This window comes from Artemia sp. Qi Xiang Cuo, chromosome 19, assembly GCF_049724085.1.
Source record: "Artemia sp. Qi Xiang Cuo chromosome 19, ASM4972408v1, whole genome shotgun sequence".
NCBI classification, from domain to species: Eukaryota; Metazoa; Arthropoda; class Branchiopoda; order Anostraca; family Artemiidae; genus Artemia; species Artemia sp. Qi Xiang Cuo.
In genome coordinates this window covers 44476129-44483766 of record NC_142812.1, presented here as the reverse complement: position 1 = coordinate 44483766, position 7638 = coordinate 44476129, and positions in this window count along the sequence as shown.

The following is a 7638-nucleotide window of genomic DNA, read 5'->3' as shown; positions in this document are numbered from 1 at the left end:
TGAAGAGATTTGTTACTCTCACCCTAGAGGGCACCTGTGCTCCAATTGTCACTATGATAAATGTGATCAGTGGGAGAATACTTACCCCGCTATGACTGGAAAGAATCCTAAACGTGATTTTAGTTTATTTCTACGAGATTGGTATCGTTGTGGATTTAAATTATTCTGGGAAGAGGACTCTGGTCTACGATTCAACTGTTGGGGTAACAAGACAATTTGGTTTCTACGTCATCGCTGTGACGACACTGCCTACTATGACTATAAACCAAGTGATTTTTATTTGGCAGTTACCGAATGTGATTCACCACTTGAAAACACTGTATGTGATATTGCTTCAAATAGACAGATTGAAACCCGTGAATTTCATAATATGAATACAAATAGTATCATTGACTATACAAAGAGATATGACAAGAGTGAAGTTACATTGTACTGTAGAAAATGTGACTCTGACTTTGCAGTCAATCAAGATCAATATACAGTGAATCCAAATGATTTACCAGCATTAGTGGTTCACGACAGTTGCCTATACACCGATGAAGAAATCTAAAAGTGAAGATTTAAAGACATTGTTGTATATATATATTTTATTAATAAACAAATTCACAAACATTTTTTAAGCACTTTACTCTTAGGGCACTGAAATCAATACTATACAGGTATGAGAGGATATTTTCCACTATAAAGTTGTTCAGACATGGATTGACGCCATAAATGGGAAGAAACTGCTTGTAAGTATAGCTAAGACATCGGAATACAAACTATAGTAGTGCATGGAAGCCACAGCTTTTAGTCGTTAGATCCTGCACCCTCTTCCGATTTTGAATAATAGTTTTCCCACTGCTCTCAGTATAGTTGCTGATGTGGGGTGTGTAAAATGTATAGGGTAGCCCAAGAGGATCAAAAAATTCAATCGTTTTCATTGTTTGAAAGATGCACAGCCAATGACCCGTCAGCACAGTCGATGGACTGCTATTAACAATAATCAAGGTTTAATTTATTTTAGTTTTAGATTAATGTTTAGTTTCTAGTTTAGAATTTTTAGTTAGTTTAGTAGTTTAGATTTTAGTTAGTTTAGTAGTTTAGTTTTTTAGTTTAGTTTAAGTTAGTTTAGTTTCAGATTAGAGTTTTAGTTTAACGTTTTTATATAAATTTTAGTTTTATTTTAGTAGTTAAGTTTAGTTTTAGTTTAACTTTTACTTTTATTTTAGATTTTTAGTTGGATTATAAGTTTAATTTAGTTTAGTTTTAGTTTAGTGTTAAGTTTTAGTTTAGAATTTTTAGTTAGTTTAGTAGTTAAGATTTTAGTTATTTTAGTAGTTTAGTTTTTTAGTTTATTTTTATTTTAGAGTATTATTTAAGATTTTCAATTAGAGTTTTAATTTAGAAGTTTAGTTCAGTTTTAGTTTAATTTTAGTTTAGTTTTAGATTAGTGTTTAGTTTAGTTTTATTTAATTTAGTTTTATTTTAGAGTTTTAGTTTAGCTAGAGTTTTACTTAGAGTTTTAGTTAAAGTTTTCATTTAGCAGTTTATTTTAGTTTAGATTTTTAGTTTAGTTTTAGTTTAATGTTTAGTTTTATTTTAGTGTTTAGTTTTTAGTTTAGAATATTTAGTTAATTTAGTAGTTTAGATTTTAGTTAGTTTATTAGTTTAGTTTTTAGTTTAGTGTTAGTTAGTTTAGTTTTAGATTGGAGTTTTATTTAAGAGTTTTAATTAGAGTTTTAATTTAGAAGTTTAGTTAAGTTTTAGTTTAATTTTAGTTTATTTTTAGATTAGTGTTTAGTTTTAGTTTAGTTTTAGTTACTTTAGTTTTAGTTTAGAGTTTTAGTTTAGCTAGAGTTTTAGTTAGAGTTTTAGTTAGAGTTTTAATTTAGCATTTTAATTTAGTTCTAGTTTAGTTTAGATTTTTGGTTTAGTTTTAGTTTAATGTTTAGTTTTATTTTTGTGATTAGTTTTTAGTTTAGAATTTTTAGTTAGTTTAATAGTTTAGATTTTATTTATTTTATTAGTTTAGTTTTTTAGTTTAGTTTTAGTTAGTTTATTTTTAGACTAGAATTTTAGTTTAGATACAGTTTTAGTTAGAGTTTTAGTTAGAGTTTTAATTTAGTTTAGTTTTAGATTAGTGTTTAGTTTTAGTGTAGAATTTTTAGTTTAGTTTTAATTTAATGTTTAGTTTTATTTTAGTGTTTAGTTTTTAGTTTAGAATATTTAGTTAGTTTAGTAGTTTAGATTTTAGTTAGTTTAGTTTAGTTTAGTTTTTAGTTTAGTGTTACTTAGTTTAGTTTTAGATTAGAGTTTTATTTAAGAGTTTTAATTTAGAAGTTTAGTTCAGTTTTAGTTTAATTTTAGTTTAGTTTTAGATTAGTGTTTAGTTTTAGTTTAGTTTTAGTTACTTTAGTTTTAGTTTAGAGTTTTAGTTTAGCTAGAGTTTTACTTAGAGCTTTAGTTAGAGTTTTAATTTAGCAGTTTAGTTTAGTTCTAGTTTAGTTTAGATTTTTGGTTTAGTTTTAGTTTAATGTTTAGTTTTATTTTAGTGTTGAGTTTTTAGTGTAGAATTTTTAGTTAGTTTAATAGTTTAGATTTTAGTTAGTTTAGTAGTTTAGTTTTTAGTTTAGTGTTAGTTAGTTAGAGTTATAGTTTAGATTTTTAGTTAGTTTTGGTTTAGTTTAGTCTAGATTTTTATTTATTTAGTTTAGATTTTTAGTTTATTTTAAGTTTATTCATTACCTTTATTTTTAGTTTAGTTTTAGTTAGTAGTTTTAGATTAGAGTTTTAGTTTAGCTAGAGTTTTACATAAGAGTTTTATTTAGAGTTTTAATTTAGTAGCTTAGTTTAGTTTTAGTTTAGTTTAGATTTTTAGTTTAGTTTTAGTTTAATGTTTAGTTTTATTTTAGTGTTTAGTTTTTAGTTTAGAATATTTAGTTAGTTTAGTAGTTTAGATTTTAGTTAGTTTAGTAGTTTAGTTTTTAGTTTAGTGTTAGTTAGTTAGAGTTATAGTTTAGATTTTTAGTTAGTTTTGGTTTAGTTTAGTCTAGATTTTTAGTTTATTATTTTATTAGTTATTTAGTTTAGATTTTTAGTTTATTTTAAGTTTATTCATTACCTTTATTTTTAGTTTAGTTTTAGTTAGTTTAGTTTTAGATTAGAGTTTTAGTTTAGCTAGAGTTTTACATAAGAGTTTTATTTAGAGTTTTAATTTAGTAGCTTAGTTTAGTTCTAGTTTAGTTTAGATTTTTAGTTTAGTTTTAGTTTAATGTTTAGTTTTATTTTAGTGTTTAGTTTTTAGTTTAGAATTTTTAGTTAGTTTAATAGTTTATATTTTAGTTAGTTTAGTAGTTTAGTTTTTTAGTTTAGTGTTAGTTAGTTAGAGTTATAGTTTAGATTTTTAGTTAGTTTTGGTTTAGTTTAGTCTAGATTTTTAGTTTATTATTTTATTAGTTATTTAGTTTAGATTTTTAGTTTATTTTAAGTTTATTAATTACCGTTATTTTTAGTTTAGTTTTAGTTAGTTTAGTTTTAGATTAGAGTTTTAGTTTAGCTAGAGTTTTACATAAGAGTTTTAGTTAGAGTTTTAATTTAGTAGCTTAGTTTAGTTTTAGTTTAATTATAGTTTAGTTTTAGATTAGTGTTTAGTTTTAGCTTAGAGTTTTAGTTAGTTTAGTTTTAGTTAGAGTTATAGTTTAGTAGTTTAGAGTTTAGAATTTATTTTTATTTTAGTTTTAGTTAATTTAGTTTTAGATTAGAGTTTTAGTTTAGCTAGAGTTTTACCTATGAGTTTTAGTTTGAGTTTTAGTTTACTTTTAGTTTTTTTTTAGTTAAGAGTTTTCGTTTTACATAAGAGTTTTAGTTAGAGTTTTAATTTAGTAGCTTAGTTCAGTTTTAGTTTAATTTTAGTTTAGTTTTAGATTAGTGTTTAGTTTTAGTTTAGAGTTTTAGTTAGTTTAGTTTAGTTTTAGATTAGTGTTTAGTTTTTAGTTTAGAATTTTTAGTTAGTTTAGTAGTTTAGATTTTAGTTAGTTTAGTAGTTTAGTTTTTTAGTTTAGTGTTAGTTAGTTTAGTTTTAGATTAGAGTTTTAGTTTAGCGATTTTAGCTAGAGTTTAGTTTTAGTTTAGTAGTTAAGTTTAGTTTTAGTTTAATGTTTAGTTTTATTTTATATTTTTAGTTAGATTTTCAGTTTGATTTAGTTTAGTTTTAGTTAGTAGTTTATTGTTAGCTTAGAATTTTTAGATAGTTTATTAGTTTAAATTTTAGTTATTTAAGTAGTTTAGTTTTTTAGTTTATTTTCAGATTAGAGTATTATTTTATATTTTCAATTAGATTTTTAATTTATAATTTTATTTAAGTTTTATTTTAATTTTATTTTATTTTTATATTAGTGTTTAGTTTATTTTTAGTTAATTTAGTTTTATTTTAGTGTTTTAGTTTAGCTAGAGTTTTAGTTAGAGTTTTAGTTAGAGTTTTAATTTAGCTAGAGTTTTACATAAGAGTCTTAGTTAGAGTTTTAATTTAGTAGCTTAGTTCAGTTTTAGTTTAATTATAGTTAGTTTAGTAGTTAAGAGTTTTAGTTAGAGTTTTAGTTTAGATTTTTAGTTAGTTTAGTTTAGTTTTAGATTAGTTTTTCAGTTTAGTTTTAGTTACTTTAGTTTTAGTTTAGAGTTTTAGTTTAGCTAGAGTTTTAGTTAGAGTTTTAGTTAGAGTTTTAATTTAGCTAGAGTTTTACATAAGAGTTTTAGTTAGAGTTTTAATTTAGTAGCTTAGTTCAGTTTTAATTTAATTTTAGTTAGTTTAGTAGTTAAGAGTTTTAGTTAGAGTTTTAGTTTAGAGTTGTAGTTAGTTTAGTTTAGTTTTAGATTAGTGTTTAGTTTTAGTTAGAGTTATAGTTTAGTAGTTTAGAGTTTAGAATTTATTTTTAGTTTAGTTTTAGTTAGTTTAGTTTTAGATTAAAGTTTTAGTTTAGCTAGAGTTTTACCTATGAGTTTTAGTTTGAGTTTTAGTTTACTTTTAGTTTTTTTTTGGTTAAGAGTTTTCGTTTTACATAAGAGTTTTAGTTAGAGTTTTAGTTTAGTAGCTTAGTTCAGTTTTAGTTTAATTTTAGTTTAGTTTTAGATTAGTGTTTAGTTTTAGTTTAGAGTTTTAGTTAGTTTATTTTAGTTTTAGATTAGTGTTTAGTTTTAGTTAGAGTTATAGTTTAGTAGTTTAGAGTTTAGAATCTATATTTAGTTTAGTTTTAGTTAGTTTAGTTTTAGATTAGAGTTTTAGTTTAGCTAGAGTTTTACCTATGAGTTTTAGTTTTAGTTTTAGTTTACTTTTAGTTTTTTTTAGTTAAGAGTTTTCGTTTTACTTTAGAATTTTAGCTAGAGTTTAGTTTGGAGTTTTAGTTTAGTTTTATTTTAATGTTCTAGTTTAGATTTTAGTATAGTTTAGTTTAGTTTTAGTTAGTTTATTTTTAGTTATGGTTTTGAAGTGCCTAAAAGGGAAAATAAAGTCCGTTGTTCGTGTAGTTTCTTCAGTGTCATAATGGCAACTAATGGCCTTTTCTACTGTTCACCGGAAGACATACTGTAATTTCATTGTCGAAAATGTCGGTGACTACACGTAGATCCTCGGGCGTGCTCTGATTAAGATCTAGCAAAATTTAACCATAGGGTTTATTAGTCACCTGAGTGTACGCTGACAACAGAAATTTAGGGGCGCCAGGGTATATCTGCTTTTTGAGTGTTATGCGTGAGCTATAATCATGAACGACTCGATAGATAATATAGATAGTGCAATTCAAAGCAATGGTTCACATACATTTGCTCTGATAAAACAGATTGTGTAGAACTAGAGTAACGGAAATGTGTTCATGATGAAATCGGACAGTGAGCAGTTTTAGCATTTCCTGTGAGAACTGTTCAATGGATTCAGCCAAATCATCAATAATCAGCCACGAGTTCGGTTCAATACTATTGAAAACATCAAGTCCCCGTATGAATTGTATTGGTATGGTTGTGGCAATAGCTTTTATTTTATCACTAAACTAAAAACTAAACTACTAAACTAACTAAAATCTAAACTACTAAACTAACTAAATATTCTAAACTAAAAACTAAACACTAAAATAAAACTAAACATTAAACTAAAACTAAACTAAAAATCTAAACTAAACTAAAACTAAACTAAACTGCTAAATTAAAACTCTAACTAAAACTCTAACTAAAACTCTAGCTAAACTAAAACTCTAAACTAAAACTAAAGTAACTAAAACTAAACTAAAACTAAACACTAATCTAAAACTAAACTAAAATTAAACTAAAACTGAACTAAACTTCTAAATTAAAACTCTTAAATAAAACTCTAATCTAAAACTAAACTAAGTAACACTAAACTAAAAACTAAACTAAACTAAACTAACTAAAATCTAAACTACTAAACTAACTAAATATTCTAAACTAAAAACTAAACACTAAAATAAAACTAAACATTAAATTAAAACTAAACTAAAAATTCTACACTAAAACTAAACACTAATCTAAAACTAAACTAAATTAAAACTCTAACTAAAACTCTAACTAAAACTGTAGCTAAACTAAAACTCTAATCTAAAACTAAACTAACTAACACTAAACTAAAAACTAAACTACTAAACTAACTAAAATCTAAACTATTAAACTAACTAAAAATTATAAACTAAAAACTAAACACTAAAATAAAACTAAAAATTAAACTAAAACTAAACTAAAAATCTAAACTAAACTAAAACTAAACTAAACTGCTAAATTAAAACTCTAACTAAAACTCTAACTAAAACTCTAGCTAAACTAAAACTCTAAACTAAAACTAAAGTAACTAAAACTAAACTAAAACTAAACACTAATCTAAAACTAAACTAAAATTAAACTAAAACTGAACTAAACTTATAAATTAAAACTCTAATTAAAACTCTTAAATAAAACTCCAATCTAAAACTAAACTAACTAACACTAAACTAAAAACTAAACTAATAAACTAACTAAAATCTAAACTACTAAATTAACTAAATATTCTAAACTAAAAACTAAACACTAAAATAAAAATAAACATTAAAATAAAACTAAACTAAAAATATAAACTAAACTAAACTGCTAAATTAAAACTTTAACTAAAACTCTAACTAAAACTCTATATAAACTAAAACTCTAAACTAAAACTAAAGTAACTAAAACTAAACTAAACACTAATCTAAAACTAAACTAAAATTAAACTAAAACTGAACTAAACTTCTAAATTAAAACTCTAATTAAAACTCTTAAATAAAACTCTAAACTAAAACTAAACTAAAAAACTAAACTACTACAATAACAAAGAAGTAAACTAATAATCTAGGTAAAAATTCTAAACTAAAACTAAGCTCTTAAATCAAACTAAACTAAATTAAACTGATAATCCAACTACAGATCTAAAATAAAAGTCAAAATTAAAATAAAAACAAACTAAAGTACTAAAATAAAACTAAACTTTAGCTAAAATCTTTAAACTAAAACTCTAATCTAAAACTAAACTAACTAACACTAAACTAAAAACTAAACTACTAAACTAACTAAAATCTAAACTACTAAACTAACTAAAAATTCTAAACTAAAACTAAACACTAAAATAAAACTAAACATTAAACTAAA